The sequence below is a fragment of the Cryptomeria japonica genome, unplaced genomic scaffold (assembly GCF_030272615.1).
Source record: "Cryptomeria japonica unplaced genomic scaffold, Sugi_1.0 HiC_scaffold_107, whole genome shotgun sequence".
NCBI lineage: Eukaryota > Viridiplantae > Streptophyta > Pinopsida > Cupressales > Cupressaceae > Cryptomeria > Cryptomeria japonica.
In genome coordinates this window covers 335,001-355,700 of record NW_026728929.1, presented here as the reverse complement: position 1 = coordinate 355,700, position 20,700 = coordinate 335,001, and the positions used below count along the sequence as shown (strand labels likewise).

Sequence of the window (20,700 nt, the reverse complement as noted above, 5' to 3'; positions counted from 1 at the left end):
CCGATACACAGATAGTTCCGAGGCGGCCGAGGAGGTGGGGGATGCAGCGAGATGGCCCCAACGGCTAGACGGAAGAGGCTGCAGGGCCGCCTCGGAATAGTCCAAGCATCGGACGCGCTTGGGGCGACTACCAGTGACAACCCCTTATCCCGCGATGCGTCCGATACACAGATAGTTCCGAGGCGGCCAAGGAGCCTCACCGCATAGCAATCGTGGTGCGAGGTGGGGGATGCGGCGAGATGGCCCCAACGGCTAGACGGAAGAGGCTGCAGGGCCGCCTCGGAATGGTCCAAGCATCGGATGCGCTTGGGGCGACTACCACTGCCAACCCCTTATCCCGCGATGCGTCCGATACACAGATAGTTCCAAGGCGGCCGAGGAGCCTCACAGCATAGCAATCAGGGTGCGAGGCGAGGGATGCGGCGAGAAAGCCCCAACGGCTAGAGGGAAGAGGCTTCAGGTCCGCCTCGGAATGGTCCAAGCATCGGACGCGCTTGGGGCGACTACCAGTGACAACCCCTTATCCCGCGACGCGTCCGATACACAGATAGTTCCAAGGCGGCCGAGGAGCCTCACCGCATAGCAATCGGGGTGCGAGGCGAGGGATGCGGCGAGAAGGACCCAACGGCTACACGGAAGAGGCTTCGGGGCCGCCTCGGAATGGTCCAAGCATCGGACGCGCTTGGGGCGACTACCAGTGACAACCCCTTATCCCGCGACGCGTCCGATACACAGATAGTTCCAAGGCGGCCGAGGAGCCTCACCGCATAGCAATCGGGGTGCGAGGCGAGGGATGCGGCGAGAAGGACCCAACGGCTAGACGGAAGAGGCTTCGGGGCCGCCTCGGAATGGTCCAAGCATCGGACGCGCTTGGGGCGACTACCAGTGACAACCCCTTATCCCGCGACGCGTCCGATACACAGATAGTTCCAAGGCGGCCGAGGAGCCTCACCGCATAGCAATCGGGGTGCGAGGCGAGGGATGCGGTGAGAAGGACCCAACGGCTAGACGGAAGAGGCTTCGGGTCCGCCTCGGAATGGTCCAAGCATCGGACGCGCTTGGGGCGACTACCAGTGACAACCCCTTATCCCGCGACGCGTCCGATACACAGATAGTTCCAAGGCGGCCGAGGAGCCTCACCGCATAGCAATCGGGGTGCGAGGCGAGGGATGCGGCGAGAAGGACCCAACGGCTAGACGGAAGAGGCTTCGGGTCCGCCTCGGAATGGTCCAAGCATCGGACGCGCTTGGGGCGACTACCAGTGACAACCCCTTATCCCGCGACGCGTCCGATACACAGATAGTTCCAAGGCGGCCGAGGAGCCTCACCGCATAGCAATCGGGGTGCGAGGCGAGGGATGCGGCGAGAAGGACCCAACGGCTAGACGGAAGAGGCTTCGGGTCCGCCTCGGAATGGTCCAAGCATCGGACGCGCTTGGGGCGACTACCAGTGACAACCCCTTATCCCGCGACGCGTCCGATACACAGATAGTTCCGAGGCGGCCGAGGAGCCTCACCGCATAGCAATCGGGGTGCGAGGCGAAGGATGCGGCGAGAAGGACCCAACGGCTAGACGGAAGAGGCTTCGGGTCCGCCTCGGAATGGTCCAAGCATCGGACGCGCTTGGGGCGACTACCAGTGACAACCCCTTATCCCGCGACGCGTCCGATACACAGATAGTTCCAAGGCGGCCGAGGAGCCTCACCGCATAGCAATCGGGGTGCGAGGCGAGGGATGCGGCGAGAAGGACCCAACGGCTAGACGGAAGAGGCTTCAGGGCCGCCTCGGAATGGTCCAAGCATCGAACGCGCTTGGGGCGACTACCAGTGACAACCCCTTATCCCGCGACGCGTCCGATACACAGATAGTTCCGAGGCGGCCGAGGAGCCTCACCGCATAGCAATCGGGGTGCGAGGCGAGGGATGCGGCGAGAAGGACCCAACGGCTAGACGGAAGAGGCTTCAGGGCCGCCTCGGAATGGTCCAAGCATCGGACGCGCTTGGGGCGACTACCAGTGACAACCCCTTATCCCGCGACGCGTCCGATACACAGATAGTTCCGAGGCGGCCGAGGAGCCTCACCGCATAGCAATCGGGGTGCGAGGCGAGGGATGCGGCGAGAAGGACCCAACGGCTAGACGGAAGAGGCTTCAGGGCCGCCTCGGAATGGTCCAAGCATCGGACGCGCTTGGGGCGACTACCAATGACAACCCCTTATCCCGCGACGCGTCCGATACACAGATAGTTCCGAGGCGGCCGAGGAGCCTCACCGCATAGCAATCGGGGTGCGAGGCGAGGGATGCGGCGAGAAGGACCCAACGGCTAGACGGAAGAGGCTTCAGGGCCGCCTCGGAATGGTCCAAGCATCGGACGCGCTTGGGGCGACTACCAGTGACAACCCCTTATCCCGCGACGCGTCCGATACACAGATAGTTCCGAGGCGGCCGAGGAGCCTCACCGCATAGCAATCGGGGTGCGAGGCGAGGGATGCGGCGAGAAGGACCCAACGGCTAGACGGAAGAGGCTTCAGGGCCGCCTCGGAATGGTCCAAGCATCGGACGCGCTTGGGGCGACTACCGTTGCCAACCCCTTATCCCGCGATGCGTCTGATACACAGATAGTTCCGAGGCGGCCGAGGAGCCTCACCGCATAGCAATCGGGTTGCGAGGCAGATTATTGGGAAGGGAACCCCCTGGGATGCGGCTCAAGCAGTGCCCAAAGGGACTGGAATGCGGAATCACATCGAGAGACCCAAATGCTATACGAGGGCTCAAATCGAATTATCGATTTGGCCACGACATGGACGCATCGGAACGACTACCTTTGCCGAACCACTCGCAATTGCATCCATACCGAAACCAATAGACATTTCCGTTAGAGCCCTCGCATAGCATTCGGGAATCTCGCATGCCCCTCTAAATCGACCAATGCTGGCGCTCAATGAAAATCCGAGCGCTACCACCGTTCGAGCGCCAGCATTGGTCGAGTTAGAGGGGCACGGGGGAGAATGCTCCAGTCAACACCTCCCCTATATAAGTTATTTGTCCGATTCTCGCACAACCGTAGTCTGCCTCGTCGAATCAAACAACGGTCCCAGATTCCGACTTCCGTTCCGTAGAGACCCAAAAGCTAGATGGAGGCTCGCAAGAAAGAGAGTCGGCGCATAGCAATCGGGTTTCTCGAACGTTTAGGGACCGAGCTCACTTGCGGATAGGGCAAAATCCGCCAAGCAACCCAAAAGCTAGACGGGGGCTCGAATCGAATCGCCTAGGCGGCCACAACAACGACGTGTTGGATCGACTACCAGTGCCAAACCATTCAGCAAGACTAGTCTGTGTCGAGGCCGGATAGAGATTCTCAGAGAGCGCCCGCATAGCATTTAGGAGACCTGCCGCGTCCCTCACACTCGACAAATGGTGGTGCACGTTTATAAATCCGAGCGATCCCAACCCTTTCAAGCACCAACATCGGTCGAGATAGAGGGGCACGGAGGGGGCTGCGTGAGACAACACAGTCCCCTATATAAGTTATTTGTCCGATTCTCACACATCCGAAGAATGGTCATCAAATCGGACAACAGCCCAAACTTCCGACTTCCGTCCCAGAAAGCCCAAGAGCTATCTAAAACGTTCATGGCCGGAACTCGATCGCGGCTATACCAGTCCGCCAAGCAACCCAAAAGCTAGACTGGAGCTCTAGTCGAATCACCTCTGTGGCCATTGCAAGGACGTGTTGGAGCGACTACCATTGCCGAACCATTCCGCAGGTCGAGTCCATACCAAGGCCGCATAGAGATTCACGATGAGCTCCTGCATAGCAATCAGGAGACTTGCCGTGTCCATCACAATCGATAAATCCTGGTGCAAGATTTTTGCATCCGAGCGCTCCAACCAGTCGAGCACCAGCATCAATCGACATAAACGGGCACGGGGGGAGGATGCTCGAGAACACTACCTCCCCTATATAAGTTATTTGTCCGATTCTCAAGCAGCCGAAGTCTGGTCATCGAATCGGGTCAAAGACCACAACTTCCGACTTTACCCACAATGCAAGTCATCGAATCGAACATCGGCCCCCGAGTCGGACTCCATGCGTATGTCAGGTCATCGGACCCAAATTCCGCCTTCCTGCGCATGGCGGGCCATCAATATCAACTCGGTCATCGGACCCAAACTCCGCCTTTTTGCGTATGGCACGCCTTCAAATCGGTCATCGGACCCAAATTCCGCCTTCCTGTGCATGGCGGGCCATCAACATCAACTCGGTCATCGGACCCAAATTCCGCCTTTCTGCGCATGGCACGCCATCAACTCGGTCATCGGACCCAAATTCCGCCTTCCTGCGCATGGCAGGTCATCGGACACAAATTCAGACCTCGCCAATATGCCTACGTATCGAATCGGTCATCGGACCCAACTTCCGACTTCATCCATACTGTAGGGTCTTTGAGGTTGGCGCGGTGCGCTCAACCCAGGGAGTCGACCCATCGAAGCATACACCTCCCCTATATAAGCTATTTGTCCGATTCCCACACCTGTGTAGTTTGCACCTCTGACCAGGACATCGACCCCAACTTCCGAACTCGACTGCAACGACGGCACCAGCGCCTTGGTGCGCACCTTGCGACGCACAGTCCCAACATTCGCCTTCCTGCACATGGCAGGTCATCGGACCCAAATTCCGACCTCGCGAGTATGCCTACATATCGAATCGGTCATCGGACCCAACTTCCGACTTCATCCATACCGTAGGGTCTTTGAGGTTGGCGCGGTGCGCTCAACCCGGGGAGTCGACCCAACGAAGCATACACCTCCCCTATATAAGCTATTTGTCCGATTCCCACACCTGTGTAGTTTGCACCTCCGATCAAGACATCGACCCCAACTTCCGAACTCGCCTCCAACGACCGAACCAGCGCCTTGGTGCGCACCTTGCAACGCACAGTGCCAACATTCGCCTTCCTGCACGTGGCAGGTCATCGGACCCAAATTCCGACCTCGCGAGTATGCCTACATATCGAATCGGTCATCGGACCCAACTTCCGACTTCATCCATACCGTAGGGTCTTTGAGGTTGGCGCGGTGCGCTCAACCCGGGGAGTCGACCCAACGAAGCATACACCTCCCCTATATAAGCTATTTGTCCGATTCCCACACCTGTGTAGCTTGCACCTCCGATCAGGACATCGACCCCAACTTCCGAACTCGACTAAAAAGACCGCACCAGCGCCTTGGTGTGCACCTTGCAACGCACAGTGTCAACATTCGCCTTCCTGCACATGGCAGGTCATCGGACCCAAATTCCGACCTCATGAGCATACCTACTAATCGAATCGGTCATCGGACCCAACTTCCGACTTCATCCATACCGTAGGGTCTTTGAGGTTGGCGCGGTGCGCTCAACCTGGGGAGTCGACCCATCGAAGCATACACCTCCCCTATATAAGCTATTTGTCCGATTCCGACACCTGTGTAGTTTGCACCTCCGCTCAGGACATCGACCCCAACTTCCGAACTCGCCTGCAACGACCGAACCAGCGCCTTGGTGCGCACCAAAAGTGCGCACTTTTGGAGGGCACTTTTCTGCGCTCCAAAGGTGCGCACTTTTGGAGGGCACTTTTTGGAGGGCACTTTTCTGCGCTCCAAAGGTGCGCACTTTTGGAGGGCACTTTTTGGAGGGCACTTTTCTGCGCTCCAAAGGTGCGCACTTTTGGAGGGCACTTTTTGGAGGGCACTTTTCTGCGCTCCAAAGGTGCGCACTTTTGGAGGGCACTTTTTGGAGGGCACTTTTCTGCGCTCCAAAGGTGCGCACTTTTGGAGGGCACTTTTTGGAGGGCACTTTTCTGCGCTCCAAAGGTGCGCACTTTTGGAGGGCACTTTTTGGAGGGCACTTTTCTGCGCTCCAAAGGTGCGCACTTTTGGAGGGCACTTTTTGGAGGGCACTTTTCTGCGCTCCAAAGGTGCGCACTTTTGGAGGGCACTTTTTGGAGGGCACTTTTCTGCGCTCCAAAGGTGCGCACTTTTGGAGGGCACTTTTCTGCGCTCCAAAGGTGCGCACTTTTGGAGGGCACTTTTGTGCACTCCAAAGGTGCGCACTTTTGGAGGGCACTTTTCCTGTGCTCCAAAGGTGCACACCTAGGTGAGCACCTTCGACCACACCTTGTAGCACACCAAACTCTGACTTTCGACTTCATCCGCAATGCAGGGTCTTTGAGGTTGGCGCAATGCGCACAACCAGGGGAGTCGACCCATCAAACCCAACACCTCCCCTATATAAGCTATTTGTCTGATTCTCATACATGCGTAGCCTGCAGGAGCAATTAGGACATCGACCCCAACTTTCGGCTTCTAAACGAAAACAAGGTCTTTGAGGTTGGTGTAATGCGAACAACTAGGGGAGTCAACCCATCAAACCCAACACCTCCCCTATATAAGCTATTTGTCTGATTCTCATACATGTGTAGTCTACAGGAGCAATTAGGACATCGACCCCAACTTTTGACTTCTTAACGAAAACAAGGTCTTTGAGGTTGACGTAATGCGCACAACCAGGGGAGTCGACCCATCAAACCCAACACCTCCCCTATATAAGCTATTTGTCCGATTCTCATACATGTGTAGCCTGCAGGAGCCATTAGGACATTGACCCCAACTTTTGACTTCTTAACGAAAACAAGGTCTTTGAGGTTGGCGTAATGCGCACAACCAAGGGAGTTGACCCATCAAACCCAACACCTCCCCTATATAAGCTATTTGTCTGATTCTCATACATGTGTAGCCTGCAACAACGATTAGGACATCCACCCCAACTTCTGAATTCGTCTGCGTTGACCGCACCAAAGGTGCACGCCTTGGTGCTCACCAAAATCCGACTTCCGACTTCTTCTGCTATGCGGGGTCTTTGAGGTTGGCGCAGTGCGCACAACCAGGGGAGTCAACCCACCGAATGCAACACCTCCCCTATATAAGCTATTTGTCTGATTCTCATACATGCGTAGACTGCAGCAATGATTAGGACATCCACCCCAACTTTTGACTTCTTAAACAAGACAGGGTCTTTGAAGTTGGTGCAGTGCACACAACCAGGGGAGTCGACCCATCAAACGCAACACCTCCCCTATATAAAGCTATTTGTCCGATTCTCATACGTGTAGTCTGCAGCAGCGATTAGGACATCGACCCCAACTTCCGAATTCGTTTGCATTGACCGCACCAAAGGTGCACGCCTTGGTGTGCACCCTGGAGTGCACTTTGGTGCTCACCTCGGTGCACACTTTGGTGTGCACCTCGGTGTGCACCAAAGGTGCGCACCTTGGAGCGCACCAAAGGTGTACACTTTGGAGCGCACCACATAGGGTCTTTGAGAGGTTGGCGCAGTGCGCACACCAAGGTGGGTGTTGAGGTGCGTGCCGAGGTGGGTGGGTGCTAGGGTGCGCTCCATGGTGGGTGCCAGGGTGGGTGCGTGCTAGGGTGGATTCCAAAGAGGGTCATAGGGTGGGTGCCAAGGTGGGTTGGTGATATAGTGGGTTCAAAGGTGGGTACTAGGGTGGGTTCCAAGGTGGGTCACAAGTTGGGTGCCAGGATGCGTGGGTGTTAGGTTGGGTGCCAAGGTGGGCTCCTGCGTGGGTGGGTGCTAGGGTGGGTTTCAAGGTGGACGCGAGGGCGGGTGCCAAGGTGGGTAACAAGTTGGGTGTTAGGATGGGTGAGTGCTAGAGTGGGTGCCAAGGTGGGTGGGTGCTAAGGTGGATGCCAAGGTGGTTCACAGGGTGGGTGGGTTCTAGGGTGAGTTCCAAGGTGGGTCACAGGTTCAGTGCTAGGGTGGGTGTCAAGGCGGGTGTCGAGGTGCCTGGGTGCTAGGGTGTGGATGCCAATGTGGGTCATAGGGTGGGTACTAGGGTGGGCTGCAATGTGGGTGCCAAGGTGGGTAACATGCTCGGTGGGTTCTAAATTGGGTGCCAGGGTGGGTGTGCACCCACCTTGCCCGAGGTGGGTGCCAAGGTGCCAGTGTGGGTGGGTGCTAAGGTGGATGCCAAGGTGGGTGAGAAGGTGGGTGATAGGTTGAGTGGTAGGATGGGTGGGTGCCAAGATGGGTCACAGGGTGGGTGCAAGGGTGGGTAGGTGCTAGGGTTGGTGTCAGGGTGGGTGGGTGCTAGGTTGGGTTCCAAGGTGGGTGCGAGGGTGAGTGTCAAGGTGGGTCACAGGTTAGGTGCTAGGATGGGTGAGTGCTAGGGTGCAAAGGTGCCAGGGTGGGTGCTAGGATGGGTCGATGCTAGGGTGAGTGGCAAGGTGGGTCCACAAGTGTCAAGGTGGGTGCCGAGGTGGGTGCCAAGTCGGCGACTGCTATGGTGGATGCCAAGGTGGGTCACGGGGTGGGTGCCAAGTTGCTAGGTTGGGTTCCAAGGTGGGTGCCAACGTGGGTGCTAGGGTGCGTGGGTTAAAGGGTGTGTCACAACGTGGGTGCCAGGATGGGTGCGCACCCACACTGGCCAAGACGGGTGCGGGTGCAAGGTTGGGTTCCAAGCCCGGTCACAGGCTGGGTGCTAGGATGGGTGGGTGCCAAGGTGGGCACCAGGGTGGGTGCACCCACCCTGGCCAAGGTGGGTCACGGGGTGGGTCCTAGGGTGGGTAACGGGGTGGGTACTAAGGTGCGTGCCAAGGTGGGTCATAGGGTGGGTGCCAAGGTGGGCACCAGGGTGGGTGTGCACCAACCCTAGCCAGGGTAGGTCACGGGGTGGTTGTCGGGGTGGGCGTCAAGGAGCCAAGGTGGGTGGCAAGTAGCCAAGTTGCGTGCCAAGGTGGGTGTCGGGGTGGGTGCCAAGGATCCAAGGTGGGTGCCAAGGAACCAAGGTGGGTGTCTGGGTGGGTGCCGAGGTGGGAGCCAGGGTGGGTCCCAAGGTGAGTGCAAAGGTGGGTGCCAGGGTCAAGGTGAGTGCCAATGTGGGTTCCAAGGTGCCAGGGTCAGGGTGAGTGCCAATGTGGGTTCAAAGGTGCTAAGTTGGGTGCGAGGTTGGGTGCGAGGGTGGGTGGGTGCCAAGGTGTGCTAGGTGGAAGCCCGGGTGGGTCGGCATCCCATGGGTGTCGAGTTGGGTGCCTGATGGGTGCTTCTTGTCAAGTTTTAGTCGTCGGGACTCATTTCGAGCCTTAGAGGTCGTTTCTTGTCCGGTTGCCCTGTCTTCGACCTGGGAACCCAATTTTGGTCCTCGGGTCCCATTTTTTTTTGTCTCGCATCCCACTTTTGGCCTGTGGCCTTTTCGGGGTCGATTCTCGTTTTGGGCATCAGAGCATGTTTCTTCTCCTAAAACCCAATATTTGTTTATTAAGTCTCGGAACACATTTTTGTTCTCGTGGACCCATCATGGGTCTTGGAACGCATTTGTGGTCCTTGGGTCCCATTTTGCATCCCGAAACTTGTGTTTTGGTGCTTGATCCCTATTTTGGGTGCCCACCTTGCACCAAGTGCGCACCCGGGGCAAACCGAGCGCCTTGGTGCACCGGGGCAAGATCGAGCGTGCACCCGAGGCGCCCCGAACATGCACCAAGGTGCACTCGGCCCACATGTGAGCGCAGGTCGTTGCGCCCGAGGTGGTGTGTGGGCACCGCGTTGCAGACGGGACACTGCACGCACACGACGCCCCCTCCAGGTGCACGCACGTAGGCCGGGCCGGGTGCACACCCGACGCCCTAGCAAGGTGCGCGCACCCGGGCAGGGCTCACACTTGGCGAACGGGGCGCACTTCGCGAGGGAGGGTGTGCACCTCGACGGGGGTGGGTGGCCGGGGTGGATTCGCACGTGGGTCGCGGTTTGCTAAGTACACACTGCGACAAGCTCATAACGGGTGCGATCATACCAGCATTAGTGCACCGGATCCCATCAGAACTCCGCAGTTAAGCGCGCTTGGGCCGGAGTAGTACTGGGATGGGTGACCTCCCGGGAAGTCCCGGTGTTGCACCCTTTTTTAGTTTTTCGCCGGGCGTCGCAATGCTATTTGAATAAACCTTTTGCCCGTTTGCGTTCTCGTCGGGGCCGGGCCGGGCCGGGGTGCGCTGCCCGCACTACCGCTGCGCGCGGGGGGCGACACCGAGCGCGCACCCGAGGCACCCCGAGCACACAGGCCACGGTGCAACCCGGGCGTTGTGCGCGCACCCCGGTGCGCCCGAGGTGCTGCGCGCGCACCCAGGTGAAATCGGTGTGCACCTCGGCCAGTGCGCGCTCGGTCGAGTCGCGCACGTTGGCCAAGGTGCACGGTGATGTTTCTTACTCTAAGGTTCCGCACCAGACGCCCGGGACAGGTGAGCGAAGCTGGGCGGGGCCGGGTGCGCGGCCGGGGCAGGTGCACGCAGCTGGAGAGAGCTTTGGAGCACACTTCGGAGCGCACCAATGATGCGCTCCATTCAAAAGTTTCCTGAAAAGGCAAAAAAAGTTGAGATTATAGAATTTCCCACTTGAGAGATTGTAAAAAAAAAAAATTTAAAATGAAGGAAACGCGGGTGCCAAGGTGTGCGCAGCCCAGCCAAGGTGTGCGCACCAAGGCGCCCACCCTGGCGAAGGTGCACGCAAGGTGCGCACCCGAGGCAAACCGGACAATTAACCCAACTTTCGACTTCGCGCGCACCTTGGAGCGCACTTCGGAGCGCTCCTTGGTGCGCACCAATCTTGGGCACCTCGGAGTGCACCATGGCGCCCACCAAGGTGCGCACCCGGGGCAAACCGAGCTCCGACTTCGTGCGCACCTTGGAGCGCACGAAAGGTGCGCACCATGGCGCCCACCAAGGTGCGCAGCCCAGCCAAGGCGTGCGCATCAAGGTGCGCACCCTGGCGAAGGTGCGCACCCGGGGCAAACCGAGCTCCGACTTCGTGCGCACCTTGGAGCGCACAAAAGGTGCGCAACCCAGCCAAGGTGTGCGCACCCCGGTCAAACCGAGCTCCGAATCGTGCGCACCAGAGGTGCACGCCATCGTGCGCACCTTGGAGCACACTTCGGAGCCCTCCTTGGTGCGCGCCGATGTTGCGCACCTCGGAGCGCACCCGGGGAAAACAATGCAATTAACCCGACTTTCGACTTCGTGGGCACCTCGGAGCGCTCTCGGGTTCGCACCTCGGAGCACACCGAGGTGCGCACCTTTGATGCGCTGCCTTCACCAATTTCCAGAAAAGGCAAGAAAACATTGAGAAGGTGTGCGCACCGAGGTGCCCACCCTGGCGAAGGTGCACGCGAGGTGCGCACCCGGGGCAAACCGGGCTCCGACTTCGTGCACGCCGCACCTTGGAGCACACTTCGGAGCGCTCCTTGGTGCGCACCAGGGCGCGCAACCCAGCCGAGGTGCCCACCCCGGCGAAGGTGCACGCGAGGTGCGCACCCGGGGCAAACCGGGCTCCGACTTCGTGCACGCCATGGTGCCCACCGCGGCGAAGGTGCACGCGAGGTGCGCACCCGGGGCAAACCGGGCTCCGACTTCGTGCACGCCGCACCTTGGAGCACACTTCGGAGCGCTCCTTGGTGCGCACCATGGTGCCCACCAGGGCGCGCAACCCCGCCGAAGGTGCACGCGAGGTGCGCACCCGGGGCAAACCGGGCTCCGACTTCGTGCACGCCGCACCTTGGAGCACACTTCGGAGCGCTCCTTGGTGCGCACCATGGTGCCCACCAGGGCGCGCAACCCCGCCGAAGGTGCACGCGAGGTGCGCACCCGGGGCAAACCGGGCTCCGACTTCGTGCACGCCATGGTGCGCACCGCGGCGAAGGTGCGCACCCGGGGCAAACCGGGCTCCGACTTCGTGCACGCCGCACCTTGGAGCACACTTCGGAGCGCTCCTTGGTGCGCACCAGGGCGCGCAACCCAGCCGAGGTGCCCACCCCGGCGAAGGTGCACGCGAGGTGCGTACCCGGGGCAAACCGGGCTCCGACTTCGTGCACGCCGCACCTTGGAGCACACTTCGGAGCGCTCCTTGGTGCGCACCATGGTGCCCACCAGGCCGCGCAACCCAGCCAAGGTGTGCGCACCAAGGTGCACGCGAGGTGCGCACCCGGGGCAAACCGGGGTCCGACTTCGTGCACGCCGCACCTTGGAGCACACATCGGGGCGCTCCCGGGTTCGCACCGGCGTTGCGCACCGTGGTGGGCACCTCGGAGCACACCAAGGTGGGCAGCGAGGTGCGCACCTTTGATGCGATGCCTTCACTAATTTCCATAAAAGGCAAAAAAAAAACGAGATTTTAAAATTTCCGTTTTGAAAGATAGTGAGAAAAAGGGAATGCTGGTGCCATCTTGAGCCCGCCCTGGTGCGCAGCCCAGCCAAGGTGTGCGCACCAAGGTGCCCACCCTGGCGAAGGTGCGCGCCCGGGCAATTAATCCAACTTCCAACTTCGCGCGCGCCAGGGTGGGAGCGCACCCAACAACCGGGCCTGGGAAGAGCCAATGCGAGAAACCCCACCAAACGCTCTGACAAAAAAAGAGGGGGCGCTCCAGTAACCCCGCTTCGGAGCGCACCCTGGGCAAACCCAGCCAAGGTGCCCACCCCGGCCAAGGTGCAGGCGAGGTGCGCACCCGGGGCAAACCGGGCTCCGACAACGTGCACGCCGCACCTTGGAGCACACTTCGTAGCGCTCCCGGGTGCGCACCTCAGAGCACACCAAGGTGGGCAGCGAGGTGCGCACCTTTGATGCGCTGCCTTCACTAATTTCCAGAAAAGGCAAAAAAAAAAGGAGATTTTAAAATTTCCGTTTTGAAAGATAGTGAAAAAAACGGAACGCGCGTGCCATCTTGAGCCCGCCCTGGTGCGCAGCCCAGGTAAGGTGCCCACCCTGGCAAAGGTGCGCACCCGGGCAATTAACCCTACTTCCGACTTCGTGCGCGCCAGGGTGGCAACCGGGCCTCGGAAGAGCCAATGCGAGAAACCCCACCAAACGCTCCGACAAAAAAAGAGGCGGCGCTCCAATAACCCCGCTTCGGAGCGCAGCCGGGGCAAACCCAGCCAAGGTGCCCACCCCGACGAAGGTGCACGCGAGGTGCGCACCCGGGGCAAACCGGGCTCCGACAACGTGCACGCAGCACCTTGGAGCACACTTCGAAGCACTCCCGGGTGCCCACCGGCGTTGCGCACCGTGGTGGGCAGCGAGGTGCGCACCTTTGATGCGCTGCCTTCACTAATTTCCAGAAAAAGGCAAAAAAAAATGAGATTTTAAAATTTCCGTTTTGAAAGATAGTGAAAAAAAAGGAACGCGGGTGCCATCTTGAGCCCGCCCTGGTGCGCAGCCCAGGCAAGGCATGCGCACCAAGGTGCCCACCCGAGGTGCACACCCGGGGCAAACCGGGCTCCGACTTCGTGCAGGCCGCACCTTGGAGCACACTTCGGAGCGCTCCTTGGTGCGCACCATGGTGCCCACCAGGGCGCGCAACCCAGCCAAGGTCTGCACACCAAGGTGCCCACCCCGGCGAAGGTGCACGCGAGGTGCGCACCCGGGGCAAACCGGGCTCCGACTTCGTGCACGCCATGGTGCCCACCGCGGCGAAGGTGCACGCGAGGTGCGCACCCGGGGCAAACCGGGCTCCGACTTCGTGCACGCCGCACCTTGGAGCACACTTCGGAGCGCTCCTTGGTGCGCACCATGGTGCCCACCAGGGCGCGCAACCCAGCCAAGGTGTGCGCACCAAGGTGCACGCGAGGTGCGCACCCGGGGCAAACCGGGGTCCGACTTCGTGCACGCCGCACCTTGGAGCACACATCGGAGCGCTCCCAGGTTCGCACCAGCGTTGCGCACCTTTGATGCGCTGCCTTCACTAATTTCCAGAAAAGGCAAAAAAAAACGAGATTTTAAAATTTCCGTTCTGAAAGATAGTGAAAAAAACGGAACGCGGGTGCCATCTTGAGCCCTTCCTGGTGCGCAGCCCAGGCAAGTTGTGCGCACCAAGGTGCCCACCCTGGCGGAGGTGCGCGCCCGGGGCAATCCGGGCTCCGACTTCGTGCACTGCATGGTGCCCACCAAGGCGCGCAACCCAGCCAAGGTGCCCACCGCAGCGAAGGTGCACGCGAGGTGCGCACCCGAGGTGCACACCCGGGGCAAACCGGGCTCCGACTTCGTGCACGCCGCACCTTGGAGCACACTTCAGAGCGCTCCTTGGTGCGCACCAGGGCGCGCAACCCAGCCGAGGTGCCCACCCCGGCGAAGGTGCACGCGAGGTGCGCACCCGGGGCAAACCGGGCTCCGACTTCGTGCACGCCATGGTGCCCACCGCGGCGAAGGTGCGCACCCGGGGCAAACCGGGCTCCGACTTCGTGCACGCCGCACCTTGGAGCACACTTCGGAGCGCTCCTTGGTGCGCACCATGGTGCCCACCAGGCCGCGCAACCCAGCCAAGGTGTGCGCACCAAGGTGCACGCGAGGTGCGCACCCGGGGCAAACCGGGGTCCGACTTCGTGCACGCCGCACCTTGGAGCACACATCGGGGCGCTCCCGGGTTCGCACCGGCGTTGCGCACCGTGGTGGGCACCTCGGAGCACACCAAGGTGGGCAGCGAGGTGCGCACCTTTGATGCGATGCCTTCACTAATTTCCATAAAAGGCAAAAAAAAAACGAGATTTTAAAATTTCCGTTTTGAAAGATAGTGAGAAAAAGGGAATGCTGGTGCCATCTTGAGCCCGCCCTGGTGCGCAGCCCAGCCAAGGTTTGCGCACCAAGGTGCCCACCCTGGCGAAGGTGCGCGCCCGGGCAATTAACCCAACTTCCAACTTCGCGCGCGCCAGGGTGGGAGCGCACCCAACAACCGGGCCTGGGAAGAGCCAATGCGAGAAACCCCACCAAACTCTCTGACAAAAAAAGAGGGGGCGCTCCAGTAACCCCGCTTCGGAGCGCACCCTGGGCAAACCCAGCCAAGGTGCCCACCCCGGCCAAGGTGCAGGCGAGGTGCGCACCCGGGGCAAACCGGGCTCCGACAACGTGCACGCCGCACCTTGGAGCACACTTCGTAGCGCTCCCGGGTGCGCACCTCAGAGCACACCAAGGTGGGCAGCGAGGTGCGCACCTTTGATGCGCTGCCTTCACTAATTTCCAGAAAAGGCAAAAAAAAAAGGAGATTTTAAAATTTCCGTTTTGAAAGATAGTGAAAAAAACGGAACGCGCGTGCCATCTTGAGCCCGCCCTGGTGCGCAGCCCAGGTAAGGTGCCACCCTGGCAAAGGTGCGCACCCGGGCAATTAACCCTACTTCCGACTTCGTGCGCGCCAGGGTGGCAACCGGGCCTCGGAAGAGCCAATGCGAGAAACCCCACCAAACGCTCCGACAAAAAAAGAGGCGGCGCTCCAATAACCCCGCTTCGGAGCGCAGCCGGGGCAAACCAAGCCAAGGTGCCCACCCCGACGAAGGTGCACGCGAGGTGCGCACCCGGGGCAAACCGGGCTCCGACAACGTGCACGCAGCACCTTGGAGCACACTTCGAAGCACTCCCGGGTGCCCACCGGCGTTGCGCACCGTGGTGGGCAGCGAGGTGCGCACCTTTGATGCGCTGCCTTCACTAATTTCCAGAAAAAGGCAAAAAAAAATGAGATTTTAAAATTTCCGTTTTGAAAGATAGTGAAAAAAAAGGAACGCGGGTGCCATCTTGAGCCCGCCCTGGTGCGCAGCCCAGGCAAGGCATGCGCACCAAGGTGCCCACCCGAGGTGCACACCCGGGGCAAACCGGGCTCCGACTTCGTGCAGGCCGCACCTTGGAGCACACTTCGGAGCGCTCCTTGGTGCGCACCATGGTGCCCACCAGGGCGCACCCGAGGCAAACCGGGCTCCGACTTCGTGCACGCCGCACCTTGGAGCACACATCGGAGCGCTCCCAGGTTCGCACCAGCGTTGCGCACCTTTGATGCGCTGCCTTCACTAATTTCCAGAAAAGGCAAAAAAAAACGATATTTTAAAATTTCCGTTCTGAAAGATAGTGAAAAAAACGGAACGCGGGTGCCATCTTGAGCCCTTCCTGATGCGCAGCCCAGGCAAGTTGTGCGCACCAAGGTGCCCACCCTGGCGGAGGTGCGCGCCCGGGGCAAACCGGGCTCCGACTTCGTGCACTGCATGGTGCCCACCAAGGCGCGCAACCCAGCCAAGGTGCCCACCGCAGCGAAGGTGCACGCGAGGTGCGCACCCGAGGTGCACACCCGGGGCAAACCGGGCTCCGACTTCGTGCACGCCGCACCTTGGAGCACACTTCAGAGCGCTCCTTGGTACGCACCAGGGCGCGCAACCCAGCCAAGGTGCTCACCCCGGCGAAGGTGCACGCGAGGTGCGCACCCGGGGCAAACCGGGCTCGGACTTCGTGCACGCCGCACCTTGGAGCACACATCGGAGCGCTCCCGGGTTCGCACCAGCATTGCGCACCTTTGATGCGCTGCCTTCACTAATTTCCAGAAAAGGCAAAAAAAAGAAAAAAATGAGATTTTAAAATTTCCGTTTTGAAAGATAGTGAAAAAAACGGAACGCGGGTGCCATCTTGAGCCCGCCCTGGTGTGCAGCCCAGGCAAGTTGTGCGCACCAAGGCACCCACCCTGGCCAAGGTGGGTCACGGGGTGGGTCCTAGGGTGGGTAACGGGGTGGGTACTAAGGTGCGTGCCAAGGTGGGTCATAGGGTGGGTGCCAAGGTGGGCACCAGGGTGGGTGTGCACCAACCCTAGCCAGGGTAGGTCACGGGGTGGTTGTCGGGGTGGGCGTCAAGGAGCCAAGGTGGGTGGCAAGTAGCCAAGTTGCGTGCCAAGGTGGGTGTCGGGGTGGGTGCCAAGGATCCAAGGTGGGTGCCAAGGAACCAAGGTGGGTGTCTGGGTGGGTGCCGAGGTGGGAGCCAGGGTGGGTCCCAAGGTGAGTGCAAAGGTGGGTGCCAGGGTCAAGGTGAGTGCCAATGTGGGTTCCAAGGTGCCAGGGTCAGGGTGAGTGCCAATGTGGGTTCAAAGGTGCTAAGTTGGGTGCGAGGTTGGGTGCGAGGGTGGGTGGGTGCCAAGGTGTGCTAGGTGGAAGCCCGGGTGGGTCGGCATCCCATGGGTGTCGAGTTGGGTGCCTGATGGGTGCTTCTTGTCAAGTTTTAGTCGTCGGGACTCATTTCGAGCCTTAGAGGTCGTTTCTTGTCCGGTTGCCCTGTCTTCGACCTGGGAACCCAATTTTGGTCCTCGGGTCCCATTTTTTTTTGTCTCGCATCCCACTTTTGGCCTGTGGCCTTTTCGGGGTCGATTCTCGTTTTGGGCATCAGAGCATGTTTCTTCTCCTAAAACCCAATATTTGTTTATTAAGTCTCGGAACACATTTTTGTTCTCGTGGACCCATCATGGGTCTTGGAACGCATTTGTGGTCCTTGGGTCCCATTTTGCATCCCGAAACTTGTGTTTTGGTGCTTGATCCCTATTTTGGGTGCCCACCTTGCACCAAGTGCGCACCCGGGGCAAACCGAGCGCCTTGGTGCACCGGGGCAAGATCGAGCGTGCACCCGAGGCGCCCCGAACATGCACCAAGGTGCACTCGGCCCACATGTGAGCGCAGGTCGTTGCGCCCGAGGTGGTGTGTGGGCACCGCGTTGCAGACGGGACACTGCACGCACACGACGCCCCCTACAGGTGCACGCACGTAGGCCGGGCCGGGTGCACACCCGACGCCCTAGCAAGGTGCGCGCACCCGGGCAGGGCTCACACTTGGCGAACGGGGCGCACTTCGCGAGGGAGGGTGTGCACCTCGACGGGGGTGGGTGGCCGGGGTGGATTCGCACGTGGGTCGCGGTTTGCTAAGTACACACTGCGACAAGCTCATAACGGGTGCGATCATACCAGCGTTAGTGCACCGGATCCCATCAGAACTCCGCAGTTAAGCGCGCTTGGGCCGGAGTAGTACTGGGATGGGTGACCTCCCGGGAAGTCCCGGTGTTGCACCCTTTTTTAGTTTTTCGCCGGGCATCGCAATGCTATTTGAATAAACCTTTTGCCCGTTTGCGTTCTCGTCGGGGCCGGGCCGGGCCGGGGTGCCCTGCCCGCACTACCGCGCGCGCGGGGGGCGACACCGAGCGCGCACCCGAGGCGCCCCGAGCACACAGGCCACGGTGCAACCCGGGCGTTGTGCGCGCACCCCGGTGCGCCCGAGGTGCTGCGCGCGCACCCAGGTGAAATCGGTGTGCACCTCGGCCAGTGCGCGCTCGGTCGAGTCGCGCACGTTGGCCAAGGTGCACGGTGATGTTTCTTACTCTAAGGTTCCGCACCAGACGCCCGGGACAGGTGAGCGAAGCTGGGCGGGGCCGGGTGCGCGGCCGGGGCAGGTGCACGCAGCTGGAGAGAGCTTTGGAGCACACTTCGGAGCGCACCAATGATGCGCTCCATTCAAAAGTTTCCTGAAAAGGCAAAAAAAGTTGAGATTATAGAATTTCCCACTTGAGAGATTGTAAAAAAAAAAAATTTAAAATGAAGGAAACGCGGGTGCCAAGGTGTGCGCAGCCCAGCCAAGGTGTGCGCACCAAGGCGCCCACCCTGGCGAAGGTGCACGCAAGGTGCGCACCCGAGGCAAACCGGACAATTAACCCAACTTTCGACTTCGCGCGCACCTTGGAGCGCACTTCGGAGCGCTCCTTGGTGCGCACCAATCTTGGGCACCTCGGAGTGCACCATGGCGCCCACCAAGGTGCGCACCCGGGGCAAACCGAGCTCCGACTTCGTGCGCACCTTGGAGCGCACGAAAGGTGCGCACCATGGCGCCCACCAAGGTGCGCAGCCCAGCCAAGGCGTGCGCATCAAGGTGCGCACCCTGGCGAAGGTGCGCACCCGGGGCAAACCGAGCTCCGACTTCGTGCGCACCTTGGAGCGCACAAAAGGTGCGCAACCCAGCCAAGGTGTGCGCACCCCGGTCAAACCGAGCTCCGAATCGTGCGCACCAGAGGTGCACGCCATCGTGCGCACCTTGGAGCACACTTCGGAGCCCTCCTTGGTGCGCGCCGATGTTGCGCACCTCGGAGCGCACCCGGGGAAAACAATGCAATTAACCCGACTTTCGACTTCGTGGGCACCTCGGAGCGCTCTCGGGTTCGCACCTCGGAGCACACCGAGGTGCGCACCTTTGATGCGCTGCCTTCACCAATTTCCAGAAAAGGCAAGAAAACATTGAGAAGGTGTGCGCACCGAGGTGCCCACCCTGGCGAAGGTGCACGCGAGGTGCGCACCCGGGGCAAACCGGGCTCCGACTTCGTGCACGCCGCACCTTGGAGCACACTTCGGAGCGCTCCTTGGTGCGCACCAGGGCGCGCAACCCAGCCGAGGTGCCCACCCCGGCGAAGGTGCACGCGAGGTGCGCACCCGGGGCAAACCGGGCTCCGACTTCGTGCACGCCATGGTGCCCACCGCGGCGAAGGTGCACGCGAGGTGCGCACCCGGGGCAAACCGGGCTCCGACTTCGTGCACGCCGCACCTTGGAGCACACTTCGGAGCGCTCCTTGGTGCGCACCATGGTGCCCACCAGGGCGCGCAACCCCGCCGAAGGTGCACGCGAGGTGCGCACCCGGGGCAAACCGGGCTCCGACTTCGTGCACGCCGCACCTTGGAGCACACTTCGGAGCGCTCCTTGGTGCGCACCATGGTGCCCACCAGGGCGCGCAACCCCGCCGAAGGTGCACGCGAGGTGCGCACCCGGGGCAAACCGGGCTCCGACTTCGTGCACGCCGCACCTTGGAGCACACTTCGGAGCGCTCCTTGGTGCGCACCAGGGCGCGCAACCCAGCCGAGGTGCCCACCCCGGCGAAGGTGCACGCGAGGTGCGTACCCGGGGCAAACCGGGCTCCGACTTCGTGCACGCCGCACCTTGGAGCACACTTCGGAGCGCTCCTTGGTGCGCACCATGGTGCCCACCAGGCCGCGCAACCCAGCCAAGGTGTGCGCACCAAGGTGCACGCGAGGTGCGCACCCGGGGCAAACCGGGGTCCGACTTCGTGCACGCCGCACCTTGGAGCACACATCGGGGCGCTCCCGGGTTCGCACCGGCGTTGCGCACCGTGGTGGGCACCTCGGAGCACACCAAGGTGGGCAGCGAGGTGCGCACCTTTGATGCGATGCCTTCACTAATTTCCATAAAAGGCAAAAAAAAAACGAGATTTTAAAATTTCCGTTTTGAAAGATAGTGAGAAAAAGGGAATGCTGGTGCCATCTTGAGCCCGCCCTGGTGCGCAGCCCAGCCAAGGTGTGCGCACCAAGGTGCCCACCCTGGCGAAGGTGCGCGCCCGGGCAATTAACCCAACTTCCAACTTCGCGCGTGCCAGGGTGGGAGCGCACCCAACAACCGGGCCTGGGAAGAGCCAATGCGAGAAACCCCACCAAACGCTCTGACAAAAAAAGAGGGGGCGCTCCAGTAACCCCGCTTCGGAGCGCACCCTGGGCAAACCCAGCCAAGGTGCCCACCCCGGCCAAGGTGCAGGCGAGGTGCGCACCCGGGGCAAACCGGGCTCCGACAACGTGCACGCCGCACCTTGGAGCACACTTCGTAGCGCTCCCGGGTGCGCACCTCAGAGCACACCAAGGTGGGCAGCGAGGTGCGCACCTTTGATGCGCTGCCTTCACTAATTTCCAGAAAAGGCAAAAAAAAAAGGAGATTTTAAAATTTCCGTTTTGAAAGATAGTGAAAAAAACGGAACGCGCGTGCCATCTTGAGCCCGCCCTGGTGCGCAGCCCAGGTAAGGTGCCCACCCTGGCAAAGGTGCGCACCCGGGCAATT

At 60.7% G+C, this 20,700-nt stretch overlaps 2 non-coding genes across 2 annotated transcripts; both read left to right on the top strand.

The window, feature by feature from the left end:
- Positions 1 to 9,831: 9,831 nt before the first annotated feature.
- LOC131865249 (5S ribosomal RNA) lies at positions 9,832 to 9,950 on the top strand. The gene has a single exon (XR_009363978.1). It is a non-coding gene; the product is annotated as a 5S ribosomal RNA (ribosomal RNA).
- A 7,819-nt stretch (positions 9,951 to 17,769) lies between these two features.
- On the top strand, positions 17,770 to 17,888 carry LOC131865235 (5S ribosomal RNA). Its single transcript, XR_009363964.1, has one exon. It is a non-coding gene; the product is annotated as a 5S ribosomal RNA (ribosomal RNA).
- Positions 17,889 to 20,700: the final 2,812 nt, after the last annotated feature.